This window comes from Sinohyriopsis cumingii, unplaced genomic scaffold (genome assembly GCF_028554795.1).
Source record: "Sinohyriopsis cumingii isolate HCF-2022 unplaced genomic scaffold, ASM2855479v2 utg000229l, whole genome shotgun sequence".
Lineage (NCBI taxonomy): Eukaryota > Metazoa > Mollusca > Bivalvia > Unionida > Unionidae > Sinohyriopsis > Sinohyriopsis cumingii.
In genome coordinates, this window is record NW_028315879.1 from 6,536,095 (window position 1) to 6,553,946 (window position 17,852).

Genomic DNA, 17,852 nt, shown 5'->3' on the forward strand with positions numbered 1-17,852 from the left:
TGAATGCAAATTAAATTTAAATGATAGGACGTTGCGCAGAATCACCCTCACCTACACCTGACCACTCATGCGTGAATCCCAGTGTCAAGAAAATTTTGAGGCGTCTGGAGAGTGATGCCCATGAACTGGATGAGCACCAGTTCCTACTGAACCTTTATTGATGTATATGTTGTCTACGCAATTTGTACAGCTGCTCTACACATACGAATTGACTTTCAAATGGAACTTGGTGACACTATCCATCCTTGGTCAAACGTTACAGAAACCACTTTATACTGTTACTCAACTAATTCAAGCGTACACTGACCTGACACTGATTCATCTTTATACTTCGTGAGATAGGGAAGTATATTATGTATACAAGACACTGAAACTAATAAGACAAATATAAATGTATGGTAGGTGAAATATTACCTGAAGAGGAGGCTCAAATATTTACCGAAAATATGTCTAGTTATTTTTTGTGGCAAAAATTGATATTACATTAGCCGAGGAAGTGGATGTTTTGCAGCTATATTCCATAACGGAACATTAGGATACACGTATACGTAACAAAAGTAGCCTAACTTATCAAGAGACCGTCGAAACGTACAATATATTTACTGTGGGAAATAAATAACGGCACAGATTGGAGTAGGTACAAATAAACAATCCATTACTATAATCAAATTGTACTGCTGTATAATGTTGATTTTATATGAGTAATTAATAATATCATGAAGGATATATCAATAGCTACTGTGAGCCTGTCCTTCCATTAAAAAGCTTATTTATATTTTGGGGGGATTATTTTTGTGTATTTGTGTTTGTGAGCGACAATGAGAGGATATCTGAGAAAGTGTATATCGTTAAATAAATGTTTACTACGCCTGGAAGGTTAAGAGCGGAAGATGAAACATGATCGGCGTTGCTGAATTAACCGTTATAACTTGGAAGTTCTATGGATGATATAACCTCTTTGTACACGTCCTGAACATTTTCTGTGTTTTCATAATGTGGAATATACATTATGATATGTTGGTTCCATTAACTGTATTGTATCAATGTATAGGTGTTATGTTCATTATATGTACTGGGTCAGTTATAAATACAAACTTTGCTTCAATTATCGGTTCAATTATGGACAGTTATATGTACAAACTTTGGTGTAAGTTTGGAACAAAGGTTCATGCTGTGATGCATCCCCCGTCTCAAGCAGTATATTACAACCTTTTCAGTTAATATAAATGCCACCCTGTCAATAAATACTAAATATAAATTTACATAAATTATTTCACTCTCAAACATAAATATATTTTCATTTGTCTATCTATTTATATTTCGCACATTATTTTCAATACCTAATTCATATTTTATACCTAGATATCGCATCAGATAGAGATAGTTGTATACTTATAGTACCTATAGGTCACGTAGTACAAATAGTTCAAATAGTAAATATAGTGCAAATATCATACATATTGCAACTTGTATAGAAAAGTTGACTTAGGACAGATAATTTACGCAGGAGAGTTCCGTCACATAATACACAAGAGTTAAAATAGAGCATATGGCTCATATAGTACAATCTGTGTTTGTGTGTTTGTGATCTGGACGTTTAACGTAGCTTTAACATGTTTTTCAGTCATATCGCTAGGATGTCTGCAGTTTGGTACTTTATAATGATATCTAGCACCGGGGCATCATGCCGCTGACATTAAGCATCATGACCCACCATGTCACATTATCTTGTCAGCAGACCGTCCTTTCGTAACACTAACCTCTTAATGCTTAGCGTCAAGCGAGGCAACTGTTAGAACCATTTTTCCTCCCTCTTTGGTATGACCCGACCTGGGTTGGAACCCTCAACCTCCCACTCTAATCACATATGCCACCGAAGTTGAATTATATAGTACAAATAGTTTACGTAGTACATATAGTTCAAATTGTATAGGGGGTTAACATAATACTGATATCGGTAAAGAGAACAAAGATGCCATTATGTTATTATATATAGTTTATTTCATACGAAGGTCATGTACAGAACATTTATGAATTATATAGCATGAAGTGTAATTCTTCTTTTATATATCAACTGTTTTGTTGCCTTATGCATACCTAATATATTATATAGAACTTGCTTCTCTTCGTTGAACCCTTTTAACGTTAGGTGAACCATGACAGCAAAACCAGTTCAAAGGATAATCTCTCACAGCTTTTTGAGCCTGTTCAAACACAGGATGAATTTGGCATAGTACCAAAAAAGAAATAATGAATTGAATTTAACAGAACAAACTGCAACCATTAATTTTATACAGTCCGAAAATCAGAGTATATTTTATACACGAATCTGCTAACAACAAAACTAGTTCACATGCACGATGTGAAGGAACAAGGCGATATAATGTTACAATCATCTGAACCTAAAGTTAAAAGAGGATATCAGATTGGGAAAAAATTGCTTTAATACTTTGCAATTTAGAAGCTTTCCTTTGTTGAATCAACTATTTCTCTTCGATGCAAAATTCAAATACTTAAAAATTTCGTTTCAAACTATTCATTGCCATGGAAGCGTAATACCGAATGACTTACTTGTTATACTGTCTCCATAACTCTTCCTCTAGTCTTCTCTATCTCTTCCTGTCTGTATTACTAAACACATTATATGTTTGTGTTTTAAATATATATGCTTCATAGTCTCATATCGCTAGTTTTATATGGATATAGTTCTGTAACTAGCATCAATAAATGAAGAACACGAATTGCTATTTCGTTTCATCTGTTTCGTTTTTCTTTAAAGTGGGAGGCACATTTTCCACATCATTTCTCTAGAGTGCATACAGTTAACGGGACTAAATCGATTAATGCAAACTTGTATATTAAGGATCTTATGAGCTGGGACTCAAATAATGCACTTACGGGACATCAGGAATACGACCAAACTATACTCTTTACTCGGTAAGTACATGTAGTGAAGGAATATGATGACTAGGCTCGTGATACACGAAGATGGGGTTCAAACAAGTTACGGAATCAACAAATATGCCTTTCAATATTATATCAAGAAAGCTTAATAAATTGTAAAATCGTTGTACCTCACATAATACTATAACATGAAAAGTACTTGACTCCCATTCTATCAGCATGTTTAAGCCTAAGAAACTGTCGTAAAGCATCTAGAAACCATCGAATGAAATTCAGCTATGATTCAACTTCTTCCTTGATTGTCTGAGAAAAGATGCAGAGATTAAATATTGAACAAGGACCTAATAGTTTCTGGTTGCGTGTGTATAGTTATAGCAATTTGTGAAGTAGATGTGATCTTAATGAAACAAGTATAGTAAAGAAGGTTTTATAACGATTTAGACGTTGGCCTGAATAGGTCTGCAAAGCAGACTATGGACATTTGGAATAAACAATAATATAAAATAGGTGGTGACATAAATGTAAGGTCGTGGGAATTGTAAAATGAAATCCATATCACAAAGACGCAATGCAAGCACATTACCAGTACGCTGCTAAAATTAGATAACTGTTGATTTTATTATCATTGTTATTGATGTTTTTCATCTTCTTCTTCTTCTTCTGTTAGTATTATCATTATTATTATTACTATTAGTAGTATTATTAGTAGTAGTAGCAATAATAGTAGTAGTAGTGGTAGTATCAGTAGTAGTGGTGGTAGTATTAGTAGTAGTAGTAGTAGTAGTAGGGTAATATTAGTCAGCGTTATTAAGTCATTATAAATAAACAATCTCTCCCAACCTATTAATACTCTTTCCATCAGCGTACAAATTGTATGAATGTTATTCTTTGCGGACATATCGCAAACTTGTCCCATAAACAGTGATTCATATTTTCACCCAACTTAGATATATCCCGTCAAACAAGAACTTAGTACTTGGAGCGGAAAAGTGAACCTAAGTTCTTCAATACTTAATAATCACAATAATACCAAAATAGTGTTTTAGCTACAAAATAATAAACAAGAAACACATTGCAATTAATGGTGTAAAAAGGTATACTGTACCTCTCACTTTATATCTGATCAAAAAAATAATGATTGCACAGACTGTACTTAGAATGTTAATGAAATAATCATATTTGTCTCAACTATATGTTAAAATCTAAGACATTACAATGACCAGGATGTGTGTCGAATGTTTTCTTTCAGAACATACCAATTTCTTAACCAAGGCTAGACTAAGATCACCAGTAGATAGCTTTAGTAAAAATGACGATGAATTTAGGCCTTTGCTCCTCTATTGACACACACGGACAAATGGCATAGACACAAAATAAATTAAACATCAATTGCAGTTTGTTTGCAAAATTGTATGTTGTACAGATATACATAAGTGCTGTATTTTATATTTAGACACTCGATGTATTTAAGTGAAACTGATCATACGCGCACTGCCGGTAAGTACAGTCTCTCTCTATCTCTCTCTCTCTCCTCATCTCTCTGTTCTTCTACCTCTCTGCGAGCAGAGTTAAATGTACCATAACAATTATACTATACTAGATGCAAACCATGAACTGATTTATTATTTTGGAGTCACTAACCAATAACAAGCTGTTTCCAATTGATTTGGTAGAAAATGTTTAAAGGGGTATATAATGTGTTAACATTCTAGACGTACAAAGTCAAAACGATCATTTTTGCCACATAAACAGTCTCAGATTAATTTTAGCGGTTATATTTTCCATGATTCTGTACGTTTACAACTACTGAATATTTTTTCTTCTTTATGACGTACAATTTTAGAAGTCATACTTATTGTTAATTGACCAACACATTTGATTTATAGTTACATCAAAAACACTGATATGCAAAATGTTTAATATGCTTATTTTATAATATTAACGACATCAGCCATATACCATGGAATTTGCTTATTTGTTGTGCTCTACTAGGTTTAATGTTTACCAGATATTAAATGCCATGTCTTGTCCTAACCCTACTCAACTGAATCATTAATCTTAATTTGTGTTTGCACATAAGGCTTCTCTCAAGTCTAGGGACTTCATATTGTGGAGCATAGGATTTTATATGAACTCAATAATTAACATTTATAATCAATACATTGTTGCCGATATCAAATTCTTATAGACTTTAGCACCAACAGCTTTCCTTCACAAAATGATCTACATTCGAACTGAAAAGGAAAACATAAAAAAAAACAGATGGCAGCGGGACGAGCCACACAAATTGTATAAAATATTACAAATATACATTTGACAGCATGTTATGAGCAGCACAAGTTATATAGTTAGGACTGTTTATCCAGGGGTTGAAACGACCGATTTTCATAGACATGCTCGCAAACCTAAGTACGTATATATACATTTTATCCTTGTTATCATGCTAATGTTTGTGCAGAGGACAAAATAGACTTATAATGAGAAAGGCGTAACTTTATTGCTTCATCAGACTGAATTCAATATCATTGCTTAAGTCATTAAATATATTTTGTTTCTATGTGATCAATAATATAAACGATATGACATACACTGGATGATGTCCTAGCTTATATTTTACCATGCGTAATTATTTTATTTTTTAATGAATAATGGACATGGAAAAATGCATATTCAGTATTGATAAATGATAAATTGATACGTAAAATGCATAAAACTGGATCTTAAAGATACATTATCTCAATTGTTAACTATATCAAAACTTTATGAAAAATTGAGAGAAATTTGTTTTAATATTTTTCTTATGTATAATGCACATTTTTAAAAATATATTGTAATTTGATATATTGCTAAAGAATATTCAATATTTCATCAGGACTCAAACAATATAATACAAATTTATTGCTTTATACTTATATATATAGGTTAGTGCATTTGTATGGGAAAATATAAACAAGTTTTGGGATGGAATAGTGCACGATCTTGAGAGTGCAGTATATCCTTCCGACAAAACGAGTTCATATTTTCCCATACAAATGCAGGTAAACGTTTTATTATATGCTCATTGTTTTATTCTACTAAGGTTTAATTATATAAACAAAATACACTACAAGAAACAACGTAAATGAATGAATGCCGTATTCTAAACTAAATACACAGGCGCATATTTATCATTACACAATGACATCATTATTAATGCGCACATAACTCCGCCCAGATAAATTTGAACTTTGTCGCGCGCTCGACATGACTTTCGAAAGAAAATGGCGTGTCCAGCTAAAATTGGAATTCGCAGTCATATTGTGAATGAATGCGCATTGCAACAACTTTTCCATTTCATCTGGAGTGAATATAGTTTGGTATTTTGTTTCGATTCGACGAAGGTTTGTGATTTTGGACTTGATTCATCTGTGCAAATTATACTTGAAAAACGTCGGATTGAAACGGAGCGGGAGAAGCTTGTTTACATCTGTAAATGCTTTTCTGTTTCTGTCATTCAATGTTTGAAATCATAATGTGGGAAAACAATGAAGTCTTGCAATTGCAATTATCAAAAAGACGCTATGGAATTTAATGCTTATTTCATTTTGAGTGCAGTAAGGAAGATGCAATTGCACTTATCATCGAAATTACAGCACTATTTCAAAATGTGTAATCCAGATTGAAAACCTATGCCATGGCTCATGTAATTCGGATTTGCAGAATTAAGAAAATAGATTGTGAGGAAATTTAGGATGTAAAACTAAGTATATTTTATTTTGTCATTCTTATCACCAGCTAAAGAAGAGAGCATATGACTTGTCACTTGTATTTTATTTGTAAGGACCTTATCTTGCGTATGTTTATATACTGTAGGTAGCCTAAATCCGTAACATTGTGTCAACGCGAAATGTGCCAAAACACCTGGTATGTGGCAGTCCACGAAACATCTGTTTTAGTTCATTCAGAAACAAATTTAAACAACCACAACGTAAAGAGCCTCGTACGCGAGTGTACATGATTTGTGTACAAATCAAAAGTGCTTGCGTCTGCGTCCATTGTTTATTTAAAATAGAAAGTACTTCCTTTAAGCACGTGAACGCCATATGTGTGTTGTCGTGCGAGTTCAGTATCGGGCAATACTGGACGATTCTGACAAGGAATAGTTAATGGGGAAAAATGAGCATATAATAATCATATACATAAAATAAGTATTTTATAAACAATTAAACATAATAGTGTAATAAAGTTGGAGTATGCTCATTTGGTTATAGCGCCTCGTTTTAAGGAATTCTTAGATTTCTGTTTTCACGTTTCTGATTATTGGAATTCGGTGCAAAAGAGATATTCCTTTTCCCGAAATAATAAGCCAATTACTAGGAGCAAACAAACGTTACAGAGTAAAGTGTTAGTGAGTTTCCATGATGCCATGCTTCACCAGTAGTACAATTAGGTCCAAACCGAATGAGTGTCTATGGAATAATAAAGTCACTACTAAACTCTAGTTGTGTGCATTGGTTGTGTGACTGCAATATCAGTATATACGGTAGGAAACCGGTACATTACACAATGAAATCAATAAGAAGGGGCTCGGCAGATACTGTTTATGTCGCCATGGTGACAAATATAGTAAAGTTATAATGTAGTAAAGTACCTGGAAACGATAATGCGACTGGCCTAAGGTGGCGTAGGTAAAATAGTTCAATGTGTTAAGGGTTAGTAGTATAGTTTCTACGGCGTGAACTGCTGGCGGTACGGAAACCTAATAAAGAGAAACCATGCAGATGTGCGGTTGATAGATATATGGCAGGTTGTGAGATCGGTGGTCTTTGCATTGATTAGAGTAAAATGTATGCATAAAATGGACACGTCGGGGCTTTCTATTTACAACTGAAGTTGTATGGAAGTCTTTGTAAATTTGACGTCTAGCGGTAATCTTGCCAAGGTATGAAACCACTCGGTCAAGTAAAGACCCAGGGCTTGTAATACTATATTGAATATTTTTATATAATTCATCTTCTTTTTTTAAATAATAATGTACAAATGTCAATTAGAGTAATATAGTAATAGTTTTAAATAATTGTAAGACGGAGACAAAAACAAATCAAAAGTCTTAACATAGTTAAAGACCTTCACATGTTATATTACAAAATAATAAAAATATCAATGAATGTCGCATAGATTTTAATAATGTAGTCATTTTTCAATACAATAGGCTTCCTTTACAAGACGTTCTATCACAGAACCAGCTATAGTCGTTAAGGAAAGATATTGGAAATTATGGGAACTGTCGTTATTATGTGCGGCAACAATATATATATATATATATATATATATATATATATATATATATATATATATATATATATATATATATATATATATATATATATACAACTATACCTGTTTATGACATGATAATATTAGCATTCTCTGTAGAGTTCGGTTGTGTATTTGCTCAGTACGATTCCATTTCATTTAAATGACTCAAATGAATTAAATTACAATAGGTATGGCTTGGTGGGTCATTTATTGATATCTTTGGTTAACAATTTTGTTTGCTATTATATATCTAGACTTTTTAATTTACTTCCTTCAAGGTCTTTCCACGGGAGCGTTCATATGTGTGCCTGGTAAGAGAGTTCAGCTTGTTCATTCGACTGATTATTTTAAGACGACGTCCGTTGCAGCACACGAACTTGGTCATAGGTAAGTAAAATTTTGTACCCCATCCTCTCTTGTGAGTTCTCCTGCTTTCCAATGAAATTTCCTTTTACTTGATTATAGGTTTCAGTATGCGTAAATATTGACGTAAAGTTGCATATGTTTTCCGTTTTACTCCATGTACAGCAGTTTCTCATCTTTCGGCGAGAATGCTTAGGGTACAGCAATGCAATGGACATACAATACGTAAATCGAAATAATCAGCGAACCTTCTCAATTTGAGACATTTGATTAGCCATCTTTTAATATAGTTACATTTATAAAACAATTGTATTCTCCGCGAGAACATAATTTTGATTTAAATAAGACTATGAAAAAAGTTGGGAACTATTCGCTAACAGTTAGCTAAGAGATATCAAGACTAACAACATTTAATTGTATCCATTTTGTGTCCTTTATGACCTGTTTATTTATAATTAGAGACAATATTTACATTTGAAAGATTTGAACAAAAAAACTCATACAAGTACATGAAATAGCAGCGTTTTCTGAATATTTTAACACAGCAGAACCATGTTGATTAATTTCCGGGAGATTCACTATAGAAATAACACAAATGTTTCTAAACAATTTGAAATGCTAATGTAAAACATTTAATAAATATGTGCGAAGTCTGCAGATAACCTCTTTTTAATTTTCAGATTTTAAAATGTCCAGTTTAGAGGTATAGTTTAAGACTTTGGGATATTCTAATATTTAAAAATTTGTCTTTAAATACATTATAGCATTCAATTTATTGCAAAATTATTTCTTCGTATAAATGTTCACAAAAATATCTAAAACAATTTGTTCTGTATTGCAGATAAAAAGAAGTTTAAATATCAATGGTTACAAAATCATTGAGTTCTTAAGAGGTAAATGTGAATTTGTATTGTAGTGGATGTGAAAAATGAACTTACAGACTTTTATAAGGCAAAATTACACACGCCTGACTTGCAGTTAGGACCGAAAATATGTATCATTATGTATATTCATTTTGGTGTTCTTAGTCATCATATAGTTTGTCTATTTATGAAAGTATGTTGTGTTTATTCCCCAATTACGTTGACATAAAAAAAATTCACAGGAGTTTAGATAAAAGATTGTATCCTGTAAGAAACCATTTTGTTATATTCATATAAGTATTGACTTTAATTTAAACATTTTTTAAAATGATTATATTTGTCTAAATAATAAATAGCATAATTTTATAAAATCTTATATTAAACTATGATGAGCAACAACAAATTATTCCCAACGTTACATTTCATTTATGGTAGTAAAAACGTAGATTTATAAAGTGTAATTGTATTATTACTTCTACAACAGGAAATATTAAATTGAACTTTATTTTCATCTAAATTACAAATATACAAGCTACATATTTGTATATTAAGATAAATTGACTTATGGTTCAAAACAATAACAAATACACTAAATATATTCACCCTCTCTTTAATTGTTATTAATATTTAACATATATTTAAGTGTCAAATAGCAATGGATCTAATATCTGATAATGGTACAATACATGAAATATATAAATGCACTACATATATATATATATATATATATATATATATATATATATATATATATATATATATATATATATATATATATATATATATATATATCTTAAACATTAAATGTGAGTAGAGCATTGTTTAGAGAACCAACCCACCCATAAACATGGTCACATTTTATCTGGATTCTTCACAGACCTGATGATAAGATTCCACGGTCCTCCCTGTTATCCCATGAGACTGCATCAGATCACCTCTGCATTATATGCCATCCCTAACTACAATATATATATATATATATATATATATATATATATATATATATATATATATATATATATATATATATATAAGAGAAACCTCCGTATGATAAATAGAACCAAACTAATGCATGACATCCAAGCAAACCTAAAAACTTGCTTACCTCCTACCGCAGAACAACTCGATAACTGTCTGCGTTCATTACTTGAGAAACATGCCCTAGCTACCAAATGCAGAGTATCAATTCAAAAGTGTTCTCCATGGCTCCATGGTATAGCAGTGTTAGGGACCAGATTCGCACTGCTAAAACAGACCGCCGTAAAGCTGAGAGGCTCTGGCTTTCCATCAGACTCACTATTCATAAGCAAATCTATGAAGTCGCTAAGAAGAATGTCACAAATATAGTCCATGCAGCGAAATCAGCCCACTACACTACTAAGGTCATGGAAAGGTCCAGCTGCAAAGAGCTCTTCGAGATTACTAACAAGCTAATGTCAAGGAATAAATCAACACCACTTCCAACTACCTTCTCTGCAGTCGACCTTCCGGACATGTTTGCAGATTTCTTCCGTGACAAAGTACAAACCATTATAGATAAGCTTCACACCACAATTTCAATTGACTCGTCGTCACCATGCAGTTGGGATACAGAATTTGAGCGGCACCCATTAGCAGCATTTGAACCGGTCTATATGGATTTCGTACGTACAGTCGTGATGAAGAGTGCACCAAAGTCATGTGAACTTGATCCAACTCCAACATCAGTGCTGCTTGAGTGCTTAGATCCAGTATTGCCCTCACTAACTGACGTTATTAATAGATCTCTCTCAGCTGGGGAATTCCCATCTTTTTTAAAAACTGCCATTGTAAAGCCTCTGCTCAAGAAACCAACACTAGACCATAACGTTTTAAAGCACTACCGCACAGTTTCTAATCTCCCATCCATTTCAAAAATCTTAGAAAAGGTTGTTCTATCCCAGCTTGTATCTCATCTAAATTCAAATCGTCTTTTTAGCAATGTACAATCTGCGTCTCGCCCTTGCTACAGTACTGAAACTACTCTTCTAAAAGTAATTAATGATATTCTCTGTGCGTTGGATAGCGGAAAGATTACAGTCTTCACCCTCCTTGATTTGTCTGCAGCATTTTACACAATAGACCACGATATATTACTTCACCGTCTCAAGCATATATTTGGCATTCATGATACAGCCTTACTGTGGTTCAAGTCCTACTTGGTCAACAGGACACAAATTGTATCTGCAAATGGAATACACTCCAGCCCAGTTGATCTATGTTGTGGGGTTCCACAGGGGTCTGTTCTTGGACCTGTTCTCTTCATTCTGTACACTCAGTCGCTTTCAAGTGTCATAAATCATCATCCAGCGTCTCACCAATTGTACGCTGATGACACCCAAATATACAAATCTAGCCACCCAACTGAAGTTGATGCTACCACCCAAGGTGTAGAGAGGTGCATTTCTGATGTGAAATCATGGATGACATGTAACAAGCTGCAGATGAATGATGATAAAACTGAGGCCATTCTGATCACAACACAAAGACTTTCTCATTCACATCCTTTACCTCAAACAATAAATATCAGCAACACCGACATTAAATTCACACAATCAGTACGAAACCTAGGTGTTACTCTGGACAGTACTCACATTGCACCAACATGTCATGAACATATGGAAGGCTGGATATCTTGAGCTGAGACGCATCAGCTCAATTCGCAAATATCTTTCAGTTGATGCCACTAAAAGACTTGTGTGTTCATTAGTACTTTCAAGACTGGACTATTATAACTCAATTCTGTCTGGTTCATCTCAATATCTACTCCAGAAACTTCAAAAAAGTTCGAAACACAGCTGCTCGGATCATACTTAGAGTACCACGATCAGAGCACACCTCCCCGCTGCTATGTGCCCTACACTGTCTATCCATTCGATCCAGAATCAAACACAAAATTTGTTCTCTGTGCTACATTTCACTGTCGGACTCTAGTCCAACGTACCTATCTGGCCTCACCCATGTGTATACACCAGCAAGATACTTACGCTCCTCTTCTGACAATCGTATTCTCATTATTCCCACTATAAAAACAAAGTCATATGGACAGCGTTCTTTTGCATACCAGGGCCCAGCAACGTGGAATAAATTGCCCACTGAACTTAAACACAAAGACACAGTGATCACATTCAAGAGGGCTCTAAAAACTCACTTATTTCGACTGCAAGAACAAACTTAACGACCTAATAATGTTTCCTGCCTGAAATATTCTCAGCATGATTTTATTTTTTAATGTGTTTCTAATTTCATGTTGTTTGTTTTTGTAATAATATTATTATGTTTCTTTTCTTATAGGTGTTGTCTAATGTTGTAAAGCGCTTAGAGCTTCTAAATATTAGGCGCTATACAAAGTCCTCATTATTATTATTATTATTATTATTATTATTATTATTATTATTATATGTATCTGCGTAATTGAATTTATCATCAATTAGTAAGTTTTATACGATTCACAATCGAACATTTTTAATCCAACAATTTTAGTGTGTATTTGTACACAATCAATTTATCCGAATGGGATTGCATGAAAATGATTTCGTTACAAATACTTTCCGTCAATTGTGCATATCAACGCAATGTGTGCAGTCTGATTTTGTTATATAACTGGATGGTGTGCACGTACTGTTCCAAACATTAATAAGATATTGAAACTAGTCGATGACACATATACTTATGTATCGTTTGCGATATAAACTGTGGTTCAGTGAAGCACCATGTTTGGTTCAATAACCTTATATTAATAACAATAAAAGTGATGGTTTTTTAAGTAATATCATCCTTTCAATGTTATTTTTTAAGAACAATACATTAATAACAAAGACTAATTATATAAAAAGTAAGATATTTATTCAAATTATACCTGATCATTATGTCTGTGATAGATACAGTTTTACTATATATTGTATATGGTTCTGTACATACATCCTCTATAAATTTCAATTACCTGATGTGTAAAATATGTGACTATAGCATTGTTTACAGAAACAAAATACAATTTTTTTTTGTATTCTTCCATCCTGGAAATAATGTAAGGCACTAGCTGTCTATATATTGTGATCAATCCAGGTTCTACATTTTGTACGGATTTGAAGATTCCTGCTTGAATTTTATGTTCCAGCCTTGGAGCTTTACATGACGGAGAAGTCAATTGTGCAGACTGTAAGGCGGAAGAGCGCTTTATTATGACTCCTATGGTAACAGTTTTCGATCCCAACAAGGATTACTCCAAGAACCCCTGGCTATTTTCAAAATGCTCCTTGGAGGCCTTTAAGAAGACACTAGCGAACAAGTATGTAAAATATGTATAGAGACAAATATGCTAATAAACTGCATTGGTTGAAGATGTCTTTTCGTAAAGGTGCCTGTATAGAGACAAATATGATAATTGATGAAGAAGAACAAAGTTATTCACAGCAATTTGTGGAACCTGGTTGGTCTGTAGCCTCAGCATGTGTATTATAATGTTAAAACAAGAAAATATAACATAAAATCCTTCGATCTATTGTATGTATGAACGTGAGTAGGTAGGTATTTAGCTAGGTACTTTGCATATCTATCTATCTATCCATCTATATATATATATATATATATATATATATATATATATATATATATATATATATATATATATATATATATATATACCTATCTATCCATCTCTCTATCTATCTATCTATCTATCACGGTCTGTCTGTCACCGTGATTAATCCATTTCATATTTCAGAGATTGTGCAAAAACGAAACCTGTCTACACCAAACCCCAATCGGACGAATTGAACAAGTTTATGAGAAAACTGCCTGGCGAAAAGTACTCATATTCTATGCAGTGTCAACTCATCAACGGACGTGGCTCTACTTACTGTGGGGTATGCATCAAGTGTCAGTATGCGCAGTAAGAATGCATAATGATAACGACTAACACCCTCTCAATGTGCTCGCAAATCATATTTCACTCAAGGATCATTTATGTGCAGTTTAGTTACAAACACTTTTGAAGCGAAGGATTAAGGAAAAGTGCATATATATATATATATATATATATATATATATATATATATATATATATATATATATATATATATATATATATATGTAGAGAATTTACAGTTGTGATTATATAGTAAGATACAAAATAAGTTATGTTAAAGTTAAAGTTTAAAATAAATGCTAAAAAGTTTAGGATAAGAACTGCTTATATTTCAGTTTGTTATTCTGGGAGGCTGTAAATATTGATGCTTTATATTCCTAAGTATTGTCCATTATGGTATGCAGTATTTACGGCTTCCTTAGAACCACCTTCTTCGTTTTTATTTCTTTCTTTAGCTTTCCACTTTCATTCCTTGAGTCCACTAATTATTGTTTCAACTGTTTTTTGGCAAAGTTCACTGATTCAATTTTCTCTTCCAACTACATTGTTCTTCTCACAACTTTAGATTTACACTGCTTTCATTAGATCGACATTACGTTTATCGAACAGCATGGACACTATGGCAGATACTAGGATATTTAACCCCTCTCTCATCACTAATGAGTTAATGCCAGTTTCTATTTCGAGAAGTCTTTCTAGAGAATGGCAACACTACTCGCATCTTAACTAACCAAATCCCTGATTCTGAGTTTGTAGCTGACCTAGTAATTGGCCAGCGATTGTCTTTTCTAGTACCAAGAAAATATAGTTCTTAGCATTGCTCATTTTGCCACAATAATCTGTATGGGTGCAGAGAGTTCTACACATTTAAATGCAGGGGATACAGTGACAGTGTTGAGTAAGTAATGTAGTTTGTGTTTGATGTCCGTGCAAATTGACACATGTTATACACAGAAGAAAACCAAACCACATATTCAGACTTATCTTGTTCACAAATTTCGTAAAAGACGTAATCGAAAGATACACTGGAACCATATATTGCTCGATAAAATTCTCGAATTGCCTATTCTGATCATATTACTAATCGTGGCCTCCAACATAACCAGTATAATTGTGCTTCGTCTCACATCAGTCCTTAATATTCCTTCTTTGAACTTCAAATTTTAGTACCCACACTTGGAGACAAAATTAATTTGTAAAAGCCAACACTGTACACATCATGATCATATTGTTAAACAGTAGGAATTCTGGCTCAGCCACAAATCATCACGGCTATTATACACAACATTTTACAGCATGTAACTAAATAATGAACTCTTCCATGACAAAGTGCAAAATATTAGAGATAAGATTGACACCACAATTTCAATTGCCTTGTCGTCACCATACAGTTGGGATACAGAATTTGAACGGATACCATTAGCAGCATTTGCACCTGACTCTATGAATTTCGTACGTACAATCCGGATGAGGAGTGCACCACAGTCATGTGAACTTGATCCAATTCCAACATTACTGCTGCTTGAGTGCTTAGATCCAGTATTGCCTTCACTAACTGATGTTATTAATACCTCTCTCTCATCAGGGAAATTCCCATCATTTTCAAAACCGCCATTGTAAAGCCTCTGCTCAAGAAACCAACAATAGACCATAACGATATAAAGAACTACCACCCAGTTTCTAATCTCCCATTCATATCAAAAATCTTAGAAAAGGGTGTTCTATCCCAGCTTGTATCTCATCTGAATTCAAACAGTCTTTTTAGCAATGTACAATCTGCATATCGCCATTGCCACAGTACTGAAACTACTCTTCTAAAAGTAGTTAATGACATTCTCTCTGCTTTGGATAACGGAAAGATTACAGTCCTCACGTCCCTTGGTTTGTCTGCTGCATTTGACACAAAATATCATGATATATTACTTCACCGTCTCAATCATGTATTTGGCATTCATGATACAGCCTTACTGCGGCCCAAGTCCTACTTGGTCAACAGGACACAAATTGTGTCTGCAAATGAAATACACTCCAGCCCAGTTGATCTATGTTGTGGTGTTCCACAGGGTTCTATTCTTGGACCTGCTCTCTTTATTCTATACACTCAGCCGCTCTTAAGTGTCATATATCATCATTCAGTGTCTCACCAATTGTACGCTGATGACAGGCAAATATGCAAATGTAGCCTCCCAACTGAAGTTGATGTTACCACCCAAGGTGTAGAGAGGTGTATTTCTGATGTGAATTTATGGATGACATGTAACAAGCTGCAGATGAATTATGATAAAACGGAGGCCATTCTGATCACAACACAAAGACTTTCTCATTCACATCCTTTACCTCAAACAATAAACATCAGCAACACCAACATTAAATTCACACTCTCAGTACGAAACCTAGGTGTTACTCTGGACAGTACTCTCATATTGCACTATCATATCATAAACATATGCAAGGCTGAATATCTTGAGCTGAGACGCATCGGCTCCATTCGCAAATGTCTTTCAGTTGATGCCACTAAAACATTGTTGTGTTCATTATTACTTTCACGACTGGACTTTTGTAACTCAATTATGTATGGTTCTTCTCAATATCTTCTTCAGAAACTTCACCTCCCCGCCGCTCTTTACCTTACACTGGCTATCCATTCGATCCAGAATCAAACACAAAATTTATTCTCTGTGCTACGTTTCATTGCCGGACTCTAATCCAACACACCTATCCGACCTCACCTATGCGTACACAAAAGCAAGTTAATTATGCTTCTCTTCTGACAATCGTACACTCTTTATTCCCACTATGAAAATAAAGTCATATGCACAGCGTTCTTTTGCATACCAGGGCCCAGCAACGTGAAATGAATTTCCCATTGAACATAGACACAAAGGCACATTGATACCATTCAAGAGTGCAATCAAAACTCACTTATTTCGAGTGCAAGAACAAATTTAAAGACACAATGTTTCCTAAATTAAATATTCTCAGTATGTTTTATATGTTTTCTAATTGCACGGTGTTTGTGTAATCATATCATTATATATGTTTTATATCTTATAGGTGTTGTATAATGTTGTAAAGCGCTTAGAGCTTCTAAAGATTAGGTACTATACAAAATCATCATTATAATTATTATTATTATCATTATTATTATTATTATTATTAGTAGTAGTAGTAGTAGTAGTGGTAGTAGTATTAGTATTATTACAATATTACTCACCTTGAGATGGAAAAAACAACCTGAAAATCTGCTGGTAGCTGGAAGTAAAGGACATAAAGAAATAAAGAAAGCATACGAAATTAATCGTCATATTTAATTATACACTGAGTGATGCGTTTAATGAGTTTTTCCAATTAACTTTGTAAGAAATGTCTTTCTATGACGGAGGTAAATATTTTATAGAGGAAAGATAAAATTGTTTACGAAACATGGTATAAAATGGTTTCTTATATGTTATTTAAAATCTCAAAAATAATGCAATCTTCTACTTATATAATGTGCTCCTCTGTTAATGTTTGTTGTGTCGTCGTTTTCAAAACCTGTT